Below are 18,254 nucleotides of genomic sequence, written 5' to 3'. Positions count from 1 at the left end.
AAAGCATTAGCCCGAGATAATAACACAAAATAGGAGAATTAATAACTTGCATACAAATTGGTCTGAAAACCACATTAACAGGTATGCACTAAATCAAAACATTTGACTATAACCTTATATTATGATAAACTAACCAAGGTCAAACCAAGATTAGGAATTGATTAGGGCAGGGGTACTACATTATGGATGATATGTGTTAATTAATATTCAATGAATGTTGCCTGTTAATTAATGTTAATCAATGTTATGTTTTAATGAACGTTATGTGATATTAATGAATGAATGTTATATTTTATTAATGGTAGATTAAATGAATGTTATAAGATGTTAACGGGGAATTTAGAGTGATGTTAGGGGGGGGTGGAGGGGCCAAATGAGCTTCCACCTTCACGTGGTTGGCCCTGTTAAGTAGAGAATATTTTACTATTCTCGAAACCAAGCGAATCTCAACAAGAAAACACACTTTTCAATATTTCATTATGTTGCACAATTAATCTTATTGAATAATGTATATTGAATCTTAATTGCAGGGTCCAACAGAGCCAACATGAACAACAACACCACAAGTTGCTGGGTATAATGAACTCCCATATTGTCTTGTATGTACACTAACTGTATGAGTTGATTCTAGTGTTGATATCCATGGCAGGACTGCAAAATTTATGAATATGCCTCATCCTTGTAAGTTTTTTTATTACTTGTCAATTTTTTTAGCATTTTGTTACTTCATGAATGAGATGTTTTCAGATGTCTATTCCATGAATACCTCTATATTGTATTCTTCATGATCTCTCTTCTGATTCAACTCTTTATATGTCCTAAAATTGTATGAGCCTAATAGCTTCTACTATTGTTGATAGTTTGGTGGTTCTGAACAATGGCTCCTTCGAAGAAGCGTGATCCTTGTAATTTTGGCCTTTCATGATGTGAAAAAGAGGTTATGTTATGAATAATGGTTGAGATGATTTAGTTATTTCTTATTATGTTGAGTATGAGTAAATTTGGGCTTCCTTGGCTATGGTCACTATTTTGTACTAACTATTGTCATTTAGTGTGGTTTGAGCATGGACTTCAAGTAATCATGAGGGTGGAAACAATATTCAAGTGTAAGGGGGTACGTGGCCTTGACCAAGGGATGAAAGTATTGAGAAAGTACAAGTGATTCATGTGTAGATCAATATATCATTCACCTATTAATTCCTGGCAACATTCTCAAATAAACAAGCAAAGAGGTATGTTGAGTGCATATATACATTTTATGTTGCCATGATATAAGTAAGATATCAAACATGTAACTTAGATTGATTTGCAATTTCATTCATAAATATTAGATCTTCCTTGTCAATTTTTGAATGTATAATGTCTTGTTGATTTCAATATCTTTATTGCAAGTACTCTTTTCAGCATGAAACTTCACTCATTGAGGTCTCTTACTAGATGCAAGTCAATTATCCTATCAATGATGATACGTTTTGCATGCATTTTATGGGGAAATCTTATTAATAGCTATGGTTGGGTTGTTAATTGTTTTGTGAAAATATATAGAAGTATATTGGGACATTAGAGTTATAAACACCATAAATTGTGTTTGAGATCATTGTCTTAATTGTAACAGTCAACCACCATTGGCCCAAGGCCACACCAACACTGTTGTGACACCAAGGATTGTGCATACTGGTGTAAGGGCTACTCTTAGGACATTTAATTACCATTACATATACACACCTAGTGGAGTTTCCAAACACAACTTGTTTGAGTAGGTAGTATCACTGGTAAACTTGTGATTGTCATAATTGGTACCCTTAGGACAGTCATTAATATTTGGTCTATGACACTTTTTTATGGCTTCTAAATGCTTCTATGGGGTGTGTAGGTGTCCCACACATCTCTTCCAACATTCCATCCAATATAAATGTAATAAAGTTAATTAGAAAGTGTCAAGATGCAAAAAGGTTAAAAACTTGTCAATTGACAACTAAAAGTGTCAATTTGATAATAAATCAAAGTTGTAAACACCCAAAAGTGGTTGTATGGGTGGTTAAGAGTTGGTTTTTGGTTTCCATTAAGGGAAGAGGTTTGAATATTTTCTTAATGATCCAAAATGAAGAGGGTGAGGGTCAGATTTTCTTGGCATTGTAAGAGTTTGGGGTTTGGCAATAAAAATACAAGGTTTTCCTTGCAATTTTTCTCTAAAATCTGCTTGCTAATTATTATATATCTTTTGTCATTTCTATGTGTTGTGTCATTTGGTCAGTTGTGACTTTGTAACCCATTATAAGGAACTAGTCTTGGAAATGTTGACCCTCCATCAACCTTTAAAATGAACAAAATCATTAGCCAACAGTGTAGGAATTGGTCTGAAACTCTTCTTCTTTGCTTCACTTTTTATTGGAAATGGATTTGGAAATGTAGATGAGTGTTTGTAATATCATTTGATATTGTTACTGAAGGTTTTATATTCAAATCTGATATACTTCTATTGATTGTTCTAAAATCTGTTGTAGGTGATTGTTTTAGGGAGTTTTGAGAGTCACAATGCAAATGTGACCCGTTCCACTTTATGTGGTTTCTATTTCTTGTGGAATGGGTCAGTAATATTGTATTTTATGTGTCTCTAACCTTACATGTGATGGAAATAATGTGGAGATGAAGTGTTGATACGCTAGGGTAAGAGATTGAGTGTAGAAAAACATGAAAATGGAGGCATGAGTATAGCAGCAGAAGATCTACCTTAAGGAGGTAGTGTTTCTATGTGAAATAGTGTTAGGGGATGGTAAATTCATGGTGAATACCAAGGTTCAAGATCTGGATGTGAGTTTTCGGGTTTGAACAAGGAGGCCCTAGTTTTTTAGGCCTAGAAAGGGAGGTTTAGTATCTAACCTATCAAATGAGTGTGTATTGTCTTGAAACATGGAAAATATATGGTTTTGGAACATTTTCCAAGAATTTTTTCTGGTTTTAAGTTCTTTCCATACCATTTGTTGTTACTTTCTTTCGAAAAGAGGGCTAATTAGGCTTAGTTGGTGTGTAGCAAGGTGCTGGTAGAGTATTTCATCCAAAAGACTCACAATTTATTTTCACATATGTTATGTAACTTCTAAAAGGGTATCCAGATATATAATTTTGTTTTCAAGTGTTTTGGGTTTATTTTGAGTAAAGGTTAGATTACTCGCTGAACAGGGCTACTAGGGATTGGCCTATTTAGGGACCCGGGTAAGGGTTTGTGAGTGAGCCAGTTGATAGGGTGAGTGAAGCCTATTGGGTAAAGTGTAATAGGGTATTTAGAGACCCTAGGAAGTGTTGGAACAAGTTGGTGAGGTTGATAGTTCTATTTTGGCATCTTGGTGAAGCTTAGTGAAGGAAGGTGAAACAAGAAGAGTTGAGTTTTCAAGAAGAAAGAATGATGAGTTGCATCCATTCTCTTGGTGTTGTGACCAATTGAGTATGTCTTTCTTATGTATGAAAATGTCATTTTTCATCTTTCCACTGACAATGTATTTGAGATGTCTTGCATTTAGTTATGGCATGAGCTTAGTCCTAAAGTGAGACTAGAGAGTGGCTCCGACTCTTGTCCCTCATCCATCAGCATACCTGGTACGCTTGGAATTTGTGTTTGGGGAGTTTTGTAATCAAGTGATAGAATAAGAATAGACTCAGGTTAAAACAAATAATGAGAAAATTGGTTCCTTGAGTACGCCTTGAGGGCTATCACAACACCAAGGGTGTTTTGGGAAGGCATGCTCGCACATGGAGCATTGGGACTTGTGCGAAGAGGCATTCCCACTCACACAAGGATTATGTTATCATTTTTCTCATTCACATGAGAGAATTCTTGGTTCCATATGGACTGTCCCCATGTAGCACATATGATAAAAGACTTGCTTGTACATGGAGCATTGGGACTTGTGCAAAGAAACATACCCACTCATGTAGCATAGGGATTGTGTGATTGTCGTTCTTGTCCGTATGAGAGAATGCTTGGTTCCATATGGTGCATCCCCATGAGCACATAAAATGAAATGAAAGCCTACACATGGAGCATTGGAACTTGTGTGAAGAGACATATGATGACACTTCCTCCATTGCACTCTAGAATCTAATGCCTTGTGTAGTTTTAAAGTAGTGACCCTATGTGGATTCATGACTTGGTATCATCTTTCTCTATTGATGTTGCACTGTATTGTTCCATTACTTGTGTCATGTATGAATCATGTATGGCATGTGTGAGCCTATCATCTGGTGTAGGAGCACCCTTCCAATCTCTTCCTCTTTCTGTGTTTTGTGGTGCTATGCTTCTTTTGAAGCCATTGTATATGAATAAGAGCCATGAGCTCATTTGTTCTAGACTAGGTCCTAGTTTTAGGTCCTTAGTGTTTTGTTGTGATTTTCTAGAAAATAGAGGGTATGTGTGCCTTGGAGGTGTTTAGAGGTCCTTCATAGCATGGTAGTGTCCTTAGGTTTTTCCAATGTGGGTTTAGGAGTCAAGAAAAGCAATATTGGGAAAGTTGCCCAAAAGTTGCATGACAACTTTTAAAAGTTGTCAAGCAACTTTTCCACCTAGAGGTCAAATTATTTAGGTTAGTGTGGAAAACCCTAATATGGGCACACAAACTAAGGAGAGGTTAGTATAATTATTTGCAAACCCTAAATTAATGGGTTGGATGCCAGACATTGTATGACCAAGCAAAAAGACCAGACTGAGACTGCAAATGTGTTACCAGTCAGTTTGCATGAAGTAACCAAGCAAGTTAATGGATTGATTTGCATGAAAAACTATGTGGAATGTCTTCCATGGTGTAAATAATTTCATTTCAAACAATTAGATTAGGTTTTTATTTGCAAATTGAGTGTGTTTGTAAATAGTTTGTAAATTGTCTTCTTACTGTCCAGTTTTGGATAGGATTGTGTAAATGGCTGCATAACTCCATTCCCCATTGTGGAACCACCATGAAACCATGGGGAATGAGAGTGTAGACCTTTTACCATACTGCAAAACAAGCAGGGCCCTTGAAAATGCAGGGAGGCCATCAAGAGACCCAATCCTAGGCGAGACTGAATAGTGCCCGCCTAGGAAGGGTTAAGTTGCAGAGGTCTTGGAGAGCAAGGTTGGACAGAGAAGAGAGAATTATTTGGAGGAGGTGTAGAGGAGTGTTTGAAGAATCATTGGTGTGAAGGAGGAGCCTCCACCAATCCAGATAAGGTGGCTAAAACACAAAACACTCACTATGACCCAGGCAGACCATAAAACCCTCACAAAACCCTTAAAACCCCAAAATTCGCCCAAGGCACTGTACAGCCACTTGGAGGCCTAAAACCTAGAAAATACTTGAGCCCTTTCCAAATGAATGGTAGTCCATTTTGGCAGTTTGGGTTGTTTGTGCATCGTTTGTGAGAGGGATCCCTAAAGGACTAGGTAGGAGGCCTTATTGGTCCTAATCCTTGTAGCCCTATTTTGTAAGCAAAAACACAAAATAGTGAAATCGGTAAGGAGTTGGAATCTTGTAACTTCTTGGGGGCACACGGATGGATGTGAAAATATGGTTTAAGACTTGAACCAACCTTGCTAAGACCTTGGAAGGTGTGGAACAAGCCTAGCCCTTATTAGCCAAAGTAAGGGGTTTTGAGTCTCATGAGTAGGTGAGACCTTAGGAGCAGCATTGAAACTCATTGGTGGGTGGATTGGGCAAAGTCAGGGGATTCCTCAAGCTAAGGAAGTCCTAGAGACCCTAGGGTGTGAAGAGAACACCAGGTGATCCAAGGAAAGGATCCAAGAGCATAGACTAGGCTAGTCTATCCCAATACCCATCCTATCAGATTGGTATCATAGCAAGTTATAGACTTGGAGGACTGTGTATGTCTCTATATACTGGTGAATCAGTAGGGGAGAGAAAAATGGTTACTAATGCAGAGCTGGCTAGAGAGGTAGAAGAGAAGAAGGAGAAGAACAGACTCCTTGAAGAAGCTATGAGTGAGATAAGGGATAAGTTGCAGGAATTGGTGGATTAGAGGACACATGAACCTTGGGGTGAAGACACTAAAGATAAAGGCAAGAAAGCAATTGACATAGATGATATTATACCTGAACCAGATCCCTTGTTTAATGAAGAACCATTTGTAAAAGCTATCAAGGCTTTGAACACCAAAGCTTTTGAAGGATTGCCACATTTCAGTGGAAGGATGGACGTTGACACTATCATGGAATGGATTGAGGGCATGGAAAACCACTTTGAGTGTGAAGGAGTGACAGAGGCTCAAAAGGTTAAGGTTGCCAAATCAAGACTAAGGGGAGCAACTTTAACATGGTGGAAGTACCTGCAAGAAGAGAGGGTTAGTATGGGTAAGCCTCCTATTGCCAATTGGAAGGCCATGGTGAGTAAGATCAAGGAGAACTACTTACCAGAGGATTATGAAGTCCAACTTCATAAGAAGAGACAGGGTTTGAAGCAAAAAGACCTTGATGTGACCTCCTACACCAAAGAATTTCAAAAACTTTGTCTTAAATCTAAAGTCCAAGAAGATGAGTCTATTAAGGTGGCTAGGTATCTAAGTGGCCTAAAGTGGAACATTCAGGAGGAGATAAACCTATGGACTCCTACTATTGGTCAAAAATGTCATCAGCTTGCTGTCAAGGTGGAAGAGAGGAACAAAAGGAAAGGAGACTCTAATAACAAGGGTAGAGGAAGAGGTAGAGAATAAGTGAATCACCAAGGTGGTTACCAAAGCAAGGCAAATGAGCAAAGGAACCAAGGAGAAGCCAAGTTGACTGAGCATGGCAGTGAAACCAATCTCAGAGGAGGACATTGTTGGCATTTTTGATGTTTATGTTGTGATTGTCATTGATGGACACACACTTTTATTGAGATCCCCTTTATATGTATGAGATTGTGCTCAACTGGTATTTGTTGCAACCAGTATGTTGTATACTAGTCTCTAGACTAGTGATTTTGCAGAATGTGTTTCCCAGTCTGAAGCGGCATGTCGACCCCAAGTGGTTCGTAGATCCCAAGCAGTACAAGGGAGCAAAGTGGCACAACACATTCTTACCAGTCTTCATTTTTGACAAACCGACAACCAGTATTTTGTAGGAACTGGTAATACTCTGTGATGAGTTATCAACCGACATTTTGTGATGAGTTACCAATCCACCGATTGTTTGACGGTGCCGACACATTGACGGTGATTCTTGTGTCATGTTATTGAGTATGTCTAGATTCATTGAACCTAGGAAATTGTAATGTAATCCTATTGGGCCGACATGAAATCAGATTCCTTTAAAAAGGACATCATGTCTAGGGTTTTAAGTTGTTGCTGAAAGGGTTAATGTTGAGCTAGGGTTTGAGGTGGAAGTTGAGTTGTTGTGAGAATGATCTTATCTAAGAAGATCAAGTTGTAACTGTGAGAGAGAGAGAGAAGACTGAAGTAATGCTAGAATGCATTAGCTATGAGAAATATTGGATCTAACCAAGCAGTTTGTGCTATTAGATAGATCAAACACTTGTTGATTACTCACATCTTTGACAAGTCTGTAGCCCTTAATCAGGTAGGCCTCAAAGCCTTTGTAAAATCCTCTAACAAGGTGGTTCACACATGTGAATCAAAAATCCTCTAACAAGGTAGTCTTTAATCAGACTTATCTCCTAACAAAGATTGAGATTCCTAACAGGATTTGTTCTAGTGAAGAACATTGTAAGACCTTAACCGGTCTGACCTTAACCGGTCTGGTTTCTATTCTGCAGATAGTGACTTGTGAGTTCCATCTCACCGTGGTTTTTCCCAGTTGGGTTTCCACGTCAAATATCTTGTGTTATGATTGTATTTCTTTTGTGGGTGGATTCTTTATTTGCATTTTGGTTTGCATGTGTGGTAACTGGTTTGACTGTCAGATTGCTTTATCGGTTTATCTTTAGACTGTGTAAGTGTTTTAGTGCAGTAATTTTTGGCATACTAATTCACCCCCCCCCTCTTAGTATTCATCAGACATTCTAGAGGAAGAGGTGTAGAAGGTGGTCCAAGTAGGGGTAGAGGTACTGGCAGAGGTAACTCCTACTTTGCAACTATGAAGTGTTTCAATTGTGGTCAATTAGGACACCCAACATATAGATGCCCTGAAAAGCCTACCTCATCAAACAATGGAAAGAGGGTTGCTTATGCACATGAGGACTCTTCAAGCAGCAAGACACCTAAGGTGGACAAGATTGAATCATAAATTGGTGAGAATCTAATGTTCAATAGGATTTTGATCAGACGGCCGGTTAAGAGTGAACCTAAGCATAGGAGAGCATTGTTTAGGGTGAGATGCAAGATCCTTGGTAAAGTTTGCAAGGTGATAGTTGATTTAGGGTCAACTGATAACATAATATCAGAGGAGGCAACCAAGAAGCTGAAACTTACAAGGATACTCCGCACTAACCCATACAAGGTGACATGGTTGAATCATTAGCAGAGTGTGCTAGTCAATTAATAGACTTGGGTAGAGTTTTCTATTGGAGGATACAAGGATAAGATCCTTTGTGATGTGTTGCCTATGAATGCTTGTCATCTGCTGCTAGGAAGACCCTGGCAATTTGATAGGAAGGTGATATATGATGGAGAGGAGAACTCCATATCGTTCAAGAAGGATAGCAAGACCTTCAAGGTTCAGTCTTTGACAGAGAATGAAGAGGGAACTTCAAGAACACCTAGTGTTTTATTGGCTACTGGTAAAGAGTTCTTAAACTTGCTACATGAGGAGGAGATAGTGAAGTCTGCCATCTTTTTGAAACCAAAGGAGAAACAAGACAAGTTGCAGGCAGAAGTACCCAAGGAGGTGAAGCAAATGTTGCAAGAGTATAAGGACATAGTGAGTGATGGAGCACCTGCAACACTCCCACCAAGAAGGTCTATAAGCCATCAAATAGACTTTGTTCCTGGTGCATCCCTACCTAACAAAGCTACATATAAGCTCACACTTGATCAGAATAAGGAAGTAGCAAGGGAAGTGCAGGAGTTATTAGAACAAGGACTGATTAAGAAGAGCATTAGCCCATGTGCAGTCCCAATAGTGCTAGCATCAAAAAAAGGAGGCAAGTGGAGACTTTGCGCTGATTCAAGGGAAATCAATAGGATCACCATAAGGTATAGGTTTCCTATTCCTAGAATAGAGGATTTGATGGACTTTTTAGGAGGGGCTATGTATTTTACCAAGCTAGACCTTAAAAGTGGTTATCACCTGATAAGAATTAAGGAGGGTGATGAGTGGAAGATTGCTTTTAAAATCATAGAGGGATTGTATGAATGGCTTGTGATGCCATTTGGACTCACAAATGCTCCGAGCACCTTCATGAGGTTGATGAATGAAGTGTTGAAGGATTTCACAGGTAGATTTGTGGTGGTGTACCTAGATGACATTCTCATCTATAGCAGAACCAAAGAGGAGCACCTTGAGCATTTGAGGTTAGTATTAGAGAGGTTGCATGAGGAGAAGTTATCCATCAACCTACAGAAGTGTGACTTCTTGAAGCAAGAGCTGGTCTACTTAGGATTTGTGGTGTCTAAGGGAACCTTGAAGATGGATCCAAGCAAAGTGGAGGCAATCTTGAATTGGTCTGCACCTAGAACAGGGACTAAGGTAAGGAGTTTCCATGGTTTAGCCCAATTCTATAGGAAGTTTGTGAGGAACTTCAGTGGCATATGTGCACTAGTCCTTGAAACCATTAAAGGAGGCCTTAAAACTAAGTTTAAATGGACTGAGTAGGCTGACAAAGCATTTCAAATGTTGAAGCAAGAAGTAGCCACAAAACCTATCCTACTCCTACCTACTTTTGACAAGCTATTCACTTTGGAGTGTGATGCAAGTGGAATTGCAGTAGGGAGTGTATTGAGTCAAGAGGGAAGACCTGTGACATTTTTCAGTGAGAAGCTCAATGAAGCAAAGAAGAAGTACTCAACCTATGACCTAGAGTTGTATGCATTAGTGCAGTCTCTAAATAAATGGAGGCATTACGTACTCCCAAAGGAAATTTTGGTGTTCACAGACAACCAGGCATTGAGTTACATTAACACTCAAGAGAAGCTTAGCAATAGACATCTAAAATGGATAGAATACCTCCAATCCTTCACCTTCACCATCAAGCATAAGAAGGGGCAACTTAACAGGGTGACAGATGCATTAAGCAGGAAGTTGTTGATAGTTCAAGAACTACAGTTGTAGAGCATAGGAATAGAAGGTTTCAAGGACCTTTATGAAGGAGATGAAGACTTCTCATCAGCTTACAAGGTTTGCAAGGAGTTTGAGAACCATTTCCATGGTGAGTATGCAGATTACACTCTCCAAAATGGTCTCTTGTTCAAAGGTAATCAGCTGTGTGTGCCAAGAGGATCCATGAGGGAAAACCTCATCCAAGAGAAACACAATGGTAGTTTAAGTGGACACTTTGGAGTCAACAAAACCTTGGATTTAGTACAGAGGTACTACTATTGGCCAAAGTTGCCAAGGGATGTGAAAAGATATGTAGAACGATGTGGTGTATGCCAAAGAGAAAAGGGAGGATCAAGCAATGCTGGTCTCTATCAACCATTTCCGGTCCCAAATAGACATTGGGAATGTATAAGCATGGAATTTGTAGTAGGGCTTCCCAAGACAAAGACAGGTATGGACAACATCTATGTGGTAGTAGATAGATTTTACAAGATGAGCCATTTCATTCCATGTAAGACTACACATGATGCAAGCTATGTTGCACATCTCTTCTTTAAGGAGATTGTTAGAATTCATGGACTCTCTTTAAGCATTGTTTCAGACAGGGACAACAAGTTCATGGGCCATTTTTGGCAAACATTATGGAGGAGACTAGGAACTAACTTGTCATTTAGCTCAGCTTACCATCCATAAACTGATGGTCAGACTGAAGTCATCAATAGGGTGTTAGGTAGCTTGTTGAGGTGTTTAACTAAGGATTATGGCCAAACATGGGACCTAATCATTCCTCAAGAAGAGTATGCATATAATGACAGTGTGAATAGGACCATTGGTATAAGTCCTTTTGAGATTGTGTATGGCAGACATCCAAGAGGAGTATGTGAATTGAGAGACCTTGGTAGTTTGGAAATGAAGAGTGGGCAAGTAGAGGACTTCACTCAAACCATCAAGGAAGTTCAAGAGAAAGTTAAGAAGGCCATCCTTGAATCCACTCAGAAACTAAAAGAAAAGATGGATGAGAAAAGGAGAGAGGTTCCGTTCAAGGTGGGTGACTATGTGACGGTCCATTTGAGCAAAGCTAGGATGCAAAGTGGTAAGCCTACCAAACTGCAGATGAAGAGGGTAGGACCTTGTAGAATCCTGTCGCAATATGGTAAGAATTCCTACAAGGTTGACCTGCCTTCAGATTTAGCTATATCACCAGTCTTTAATGTAGCTGACCTGATCATGTACAAGGGTGAGATAGACGGGCAAACTGAGAACCAAGCCAAGGTACTGCAGGACCTAGATGTTAACATCTGACCACAGGTGAAGAAGCCTATAGAAAATGAGATCTTGGAATCTAGAGTAAAGAAGTCCACTAGACACCAGGTCTACATGGAACACTTGGTGAAGTGGGCAGGACAGCCTGAGTCTGAAGCTACTTGGGTGGAGGAGAGCCGGTTCAAGACACTGGGCATAGACCCGACTCTCATCTCTTCTTCTATTTCTTAGTTGTGTACAGAGGGGGAGTATGGTGTAGGAGAACCCTTCCAATCTCTTCCTCTTTCTATGTTTTGTGGTGCTATGCTTCTTTTGAAGCCATAATATATTAATAAGAGCCATGAGATCATTTGTTCTAGACTAGGTCCTAGTTTTAGGTCCTTAGTGTTTTGTTGTGGTTTTCTGGAAAATAGAGGGTATGTGTGCCTTGGAGGTGTTTAGGGGTCCTTCATAGCATGGTAGTGTCCTTAGGTTTTCCCAATGTGGGTTTAGGAGTCAAGAAAAGCAATATTGGGAAAGTTGCCCAAAAGTTGCATGACAACTTTTAAAAGTTGTCAAGCAACTTTTCCACCTAGAGGTCAAATTATTTAGGTTAGTGTGGAAAACCCTAATATGGGCACACAAACTGAGGAGAGGGTAGTATAAGTATTTGCAAACCCTAAATTAATGGGTTGGATGCCAGACATTGTATGACCAAGCAAAAAGACCAGACTGAGACTGCAAATGTGTTACCAGTCAGTTTGCATGAAGTAACCAAGCAAGTTAATGGATTGATTTGCATGAAAAAATATGTGGAATGTCTTCCATGGTGTAAATAATTTCATTTCAAATAATTAGATTAGGTTTTTATTTGCAAATTGAGTGTGTTTGTAAATAGTTTGTAAATTGTCTTCTTACTGTCCAGTTTTGGATAGGATTGTGTAAATGGCTGCATAACTCCATTCCCCATTGTGGAACCACCATGAAACCATGGGGAATGAGAGTGTAGAACTTGTACCATACTGAAAAACAAGCAGGGCCCTTGAAAATGCAGGGAGGCCATCAAGAGACCCAATCCTAGGCGAGACTGAATAGTGCCCGCCTAGGAAGGGTTAAGTTGCAGAGGTCTTGGAGAGCAAGGTTGGACAGAGAAGAGAGAATTATTTGGAGGAGGTGTAGAGGAGTGTTTGAAGAATCATTGGTGTGAAGGAGGAGCCTCCACCAATCCAGAAAAGGTGGCTAAAACACAAAACACTCACTGTGACCCAGGCAGACCATAAAACCCTCACAAAACCCTTAAAACACCAAAATTCGCCTAAGGCACTGTACGACCACTTGGAGGCCTAAAACCTAGAAAATCCTTGAGCCCTTGCCAAATGAATGGTAGTCCATTTTGGGAGTTTGGGTTGTTTGTGCATCATTTGTGAGAGGGAGCCCTAAAGGACTAGGTAGGAGGCCTAATTGGTCCTAATCCTTGTAGCCCTATTTTGTAAGCAAAAACACAAAATAGTGAAATCGGTAAGGAGTTGGAATCTTGCAACTTCTTGGGGGCACACAGATGGATGTGAAAACATGGTTTAAGACCTGACCCACCGTTGTGTAGCGTCGTATATTGTACATACTTGCTAAAGCAGTACAATTTCACACCTAGTTTAGCACCCGCCTTGGTGCATTTCACATTTTGCATTGCATTTCTCCTTTAGCACTTAATTAATCAAATTAATTAGGTCTAAGGTCCTATTTCATCATCCTTCACATCATAAAGTCGGGCCCTTTCGTTAAAGTGTGCCCCAATTCATGTTATTCCTCCAATACATCATCTAATCAAAAACCCTAATTAAGTCCTATTTTGAACTTGGGGGCTTGATTTCGTGGGTCAAAACATCTCAAAATCACCGGTAACTTCGAGATTCTCCCTAAAATCATCATATCTGACGGCCCTAAAAATTTGGTGAAAAGTTGCCAGGACCATGGCGCCCGGAGTGCACACTGTCCTGGACATTTTTCTTGAAATTTTAGGAGCATGATCCAATCATAAAATAAAGCTTAACCCCAAGAAATTGGCAGGAGATTCAATCTCTAGGTCGGCCAAAAGACGAAATTGCGACCTAGGGTTTCATACATAAGAGCTCTCTTTCTTCATTTGAAGGGATCGGAATTTTGTTTTCAGGAACCTCATATGCAGCGAAAGAGCAGATCTTTGAAGACTTCAACAACATTCAACATCCCTCTATCAAGCATTTATCAAATCCATTCATCCATTTAGGGCTTGGAAGACATTGAAGAACAATAGGAGATTACCGACTGAAGATTGGCATGTACCTCTCCCTTCGGGGTTGGGTATGATTTCATGTTGTTTTCATGTCTTTGCATAAGCTTCAATATATCATTTATTCATGCTTTAGATCACTTTGCATCTTGATTTAGAGTATTTACATTATCATTTACAAGCAATTAGGTTTTACTTTCTAGGTTGCTCTAGTTTGCTTGCTTGCATTTTAGATCTTGCACACACACAAGGTCTGCACACACATTACTTTTACAATACAACTTGGCTATTCGTGGAGGTGGAAATCAACGAAGCGGGGGTTTGACTAAGGCAAAACACTATATAGCCACCCAAACACCTTTTTCAGATACAAGTATAGGTTTTGGGACTCGGACGACGCCGCAGGTTACAGATCTGGGAAAAGCAGGTCGAGACAGCACCCCACACCAAATTGTAGAGCAAAATACCAGGACAGGGGCGTGGGGCGCCCTGGTCTTGCCAGGACAGGGGCGCTAGGCACCCTGGTCCCTGGGACAGAGGCGCTGGGCGCCCTGGTCCTCCTGACAGACAACATTTCAGATAGTTTTCTAGAGTGCAAAACAGCAGTTTCAGGTGCAGTTTCGGGACATAATCAGGGCAGTGGCACCCGCGCCCCCGTCCCGAACATTTTCAATCAAATTTTGACTCTGGGTACGCATTTGCATTCTTGTTTTATCCTTGTGTTTACAGCTTTCCATTGTTTAAGTTCAATTCTGCAATCTTGTTGTTAGCTCATACTTGCATTTTAGGGTTAGGAATTGAACTTGCATAATCTTATCTTTCAATTACAACAAAGGAATAGAAATCCTAATAGGTAGCCCATGGCTCTCTCTTTCACAAAAAGAAGTAGCCAATTGTGTGATACCTCTAGGCTCTTTCGTATTCCGTAATTTGTGTCAAAAGGTAGGATTAGGGCATCATAACCTAGTCTCGCTTTTTCTCCCACACATTTTGGTGAACCTGACGTGAACCTATCATTGCTTCCTCTTGCATTGCATTTGTTAGATCTAGATCTAGATTTAGTGTGTTTTCATTTCATTTTCATTAAAAAGAAAAAAAAAAAAAGAGAGTGTGTTTCTTTGCATTGTGTGTTTAGATTTCATGCAACTTTTATTTCAAAATGTCAGACTTTTATTTGCAAAATGTTCATGCTTATGATGATTATTATGAGTATAGTCAAGATGAATTAGATGAAGCTTTAGATGAGTTTTTGAACCCTAAAGATACCAAACCTTCATTTTACCAAAAACTCATAAACCTTGTTACTATGCCATTTCATTGTGATGAGAAAGATAAGGTGAATGATTCCTCTCAAGGGTACATTCCTATCAACTCTTCCACTAAATCTAGTAACATGGTTGTTTTCAACAATCCCCTCTATGAAGAGATATCTCCTTTTGAACCAAAAGATAAACCTTTTGATAGCTATGATCATACTTTGTTGGATGATGCTCTTGATGACTTTGTGGCTTTATCAAAATCTTTAAACAAGAACAAGACTTCTAAATTGGTTAACATGATAAACTTGAATGAGCATAAAAAGCCTCTCTTTGAAGTCCAAGGTGCTTATCCTTCTCCCACCTTTCAAGTTCCTAAATCACCTCTCCTTACTGTCCAAGGAGGGTATGATCATGATTCCTTTCGTACTCTGAATAAACCAGTCATCACTGTGCAAGGAAGAAAACCTATAAGTCCTTATAGTTATGCCAAGCAAATAACTAGAGAGAGTTATCATGCGGTTGCCCATACTTATCATACCAGAAATAATAGGCAGCCTAGTCCTCCTCCTGTTATTCTAGTTTCTCTTCCGAATCCTCAACCAATTCTTCCGCAAGCTCCACGTATTTCACAAGTTCTTAGTAAGGAATATGATCTCATAGAACAACTTAAAGTTACCCCTGCTAAGATATCCCTTTGGGATTTGATTCAAACTTCTTCCGCTCGTCATGGAATGTTACAAGATGCCTTGAAAGATTTGAATGTTCCTCCACCGAATACATCTAGTAATATAGTGTCTTTGGTTAACTTTGTGATGAATCCTAAAGCTCATATTGTGTTTACCCAAGATGAGTTGCCTACTAGTGAAATTCAACATCAATATGATCCCTTGATGATTGTGGTTATCATGAAAGACACTTCTATAAGACGAACATTAGTAGATAATGGCTCTAGTCTTAATGTGTGTAGCATTAATCTTTTGCATAAGATGAATGTGGATACATCCCTAATTGAGCCGGACTCTCGTCCTATTCGAGGCTTTGATAATTTGGCTAAAACTTCATTAGGTACTATTACCGTACCCATCATAGTGGGGCTTGTTACTTTGCCTACTCCTATCCATGTTATGTCGGGAAATCTAACATACAACTTGTTATTAGGGAGACCTTGGATTCACAGTATGCAAGCTGTCCCCTCTACATTGCACAGACAAGTTAAGTTTATCTACAACAATAAGACATATACCTTGATAGGTGATACTAATTTTCAAGCTTGTTTGCAAACATCTACTTCCAAAGGGGGTTCTTCTAAGCCGTCCTCGTCTAGTGATGACTCTTTAAACAAGATACCTATCGATGAATCCTTGCTCTCTGATGATCAAAATTCTTTGGATGAGTCTGGAACTCTTGAAGAAGACTCTTCTCAACTTGAAACCACACATGAGAAGGATTTTGATCCTGAGAAGGTTCTCGCAGACGATGATTGGGGATCCCTTGAATTTAATCCCACCTTTGTAGGTGAATATAAGGTTCCTTCTAGAGAGCTTAAAATTGAAAAGAAGGAAGAAGCTAAAAATCAATCAACATTACCTGAACCTATGAGTAATAATTTTGTGGCCACTTCTCAAACTTCTTCTCCTCACACCTCTAATTCTAAAGAGTTTGATTCTTTGTCTTATGAAAAACCGCCTTCTCTTTCTGAAATGGCTGATCGTTATGGTCGTGGTTTTCGCATTTTTGCTAAGCATGGGTATCATGGAAATGGTTGTGGCACTCACGAACAAGGGATAAAAGTTCCTCTAGAGAATAATCTTCACAATTATGCCTTTGGACTTGGCTATAATCCCTGCAAGCGCACTAAAGCTTCTAAGAGACCATGTATTAGTGTTAATGCTATTTGTACATCTCTATCAATGCAACACCTCGAGTACATTGATGAGGATCCTTCGTGTGCTTGTGCCTTGGATGTTTTTCCTACCGATGATGCTTTAGCTGAGTTTTTAGGAGCATATGGTACTCTTCCTCATTATCATCACAATAGGGGACTCCCTTATTGTTTGAACACTGAAGCCTATTTTGGAAAAGAGATTGATAATGATGAGATTGTGAAAGAATTCCCTCAGTTAAAGGATACTCCTCAACAAAGTAATCTTCTCATAAGTGATACCACTAATGTTAAGATGGATCCTTGCAATGAAGAAAAAGTTATTAAAATTGGAAAATGTTTGGATGAAGAAGAACAAAAACAATATGAAGATTTATTGCATGAATTCCCCGAGATCTTTGCTTGGACATACTCTGACATGCCTGGTATAGATCCTAAGATTGTCACTCATAACATTGTCTTAGTTCCTGATGCTAAGCCTGTGAAACAAAAGATTCGAAAAATGAATCCGAAGGTGGCTCTGCTTGTTAAGGCTGAGATTGAAAAATTATTGGAGGCTGGATTTATCCGCCCTATTGATTATTCCCCGTGGATTTCAAATATTGTCGCTGTGGCTAAACCAGATAATAAAATAAGAATGTGTACCGATTTCCGAGATTTAAATAAGGCTTCTTTAAAAGATGATTTCCCTCTTCCAAACATTGACATGATAGTTGATTCTACGACAGGACATGCCTTGTTATCCTTCATGGATGGTTTTTCAGGATACAATCAAATTTACATTAACCCTCAAGATCAATTCAAAACTGCTTTCACCACTCCTTGGGGTACATTTTGTTGGATAATGATGCCTTTTGGACTTAAAAATGCCGGTGCAACTTATCAACGAGCGATGACCCTTATCTTTCATGATTATATGCATAAGATTTTAGAGGATTATGTTGATGATATTTTGGCCAAATCTATTCTCCGCATAGATCATATTAAAATCCCTCATCAAATCTTTGAAAGAATTTGTAAATATCACATGCACTTGAATCCCCGAAAATGTGTTTTTGGTGTGGATAGTGGAAAACTATTAGGATTCATAGTTTCACATCGTGGGATTGAGGTGGATACTAAGAAAATAGATGCTATTGTCAACATGCCACCTCCTAGAAATGTGTCTCAACTTAAAAGCTTACAAGGAAAGATTCAAGCTATTCGTAGGTTTGTATCTCAACTTGCGGATCGTACTTTTCCTTTTACTAAGCTTCTCAAAAAGAATATCACTTTTCAATGGAATGAAGATTGTCAGCAAGCATTTGAAGATTTAAAAGTGTATCTGGCTAATCCTCCTATCCTTCGACCGGCTGAACCTTCTAAACCCTTCCTTCTTTATACAGTTGCTTCCTCTCATGCTCTTGCAACATTATTGGCACAACA

The sequence above is a fragment of the Cryptomeria japonica genome, chromosome 5 (assembly GCF_030272615.1).
Source record: "Cryptomeria japonica chromosome 5, Sugi_1.0, whole genome shotgun sequence".
NCBI classification, from domain to species: domain Eukaryota; kingdom Viridiplantae; phylum Streptophyta; class Pinopsida; order Cupressales; family Cupressaceae; genus Cryptomeria; species Cryptomeria japonica.
Note: the sequence above shows the minus strand (reverse complement) of the source record.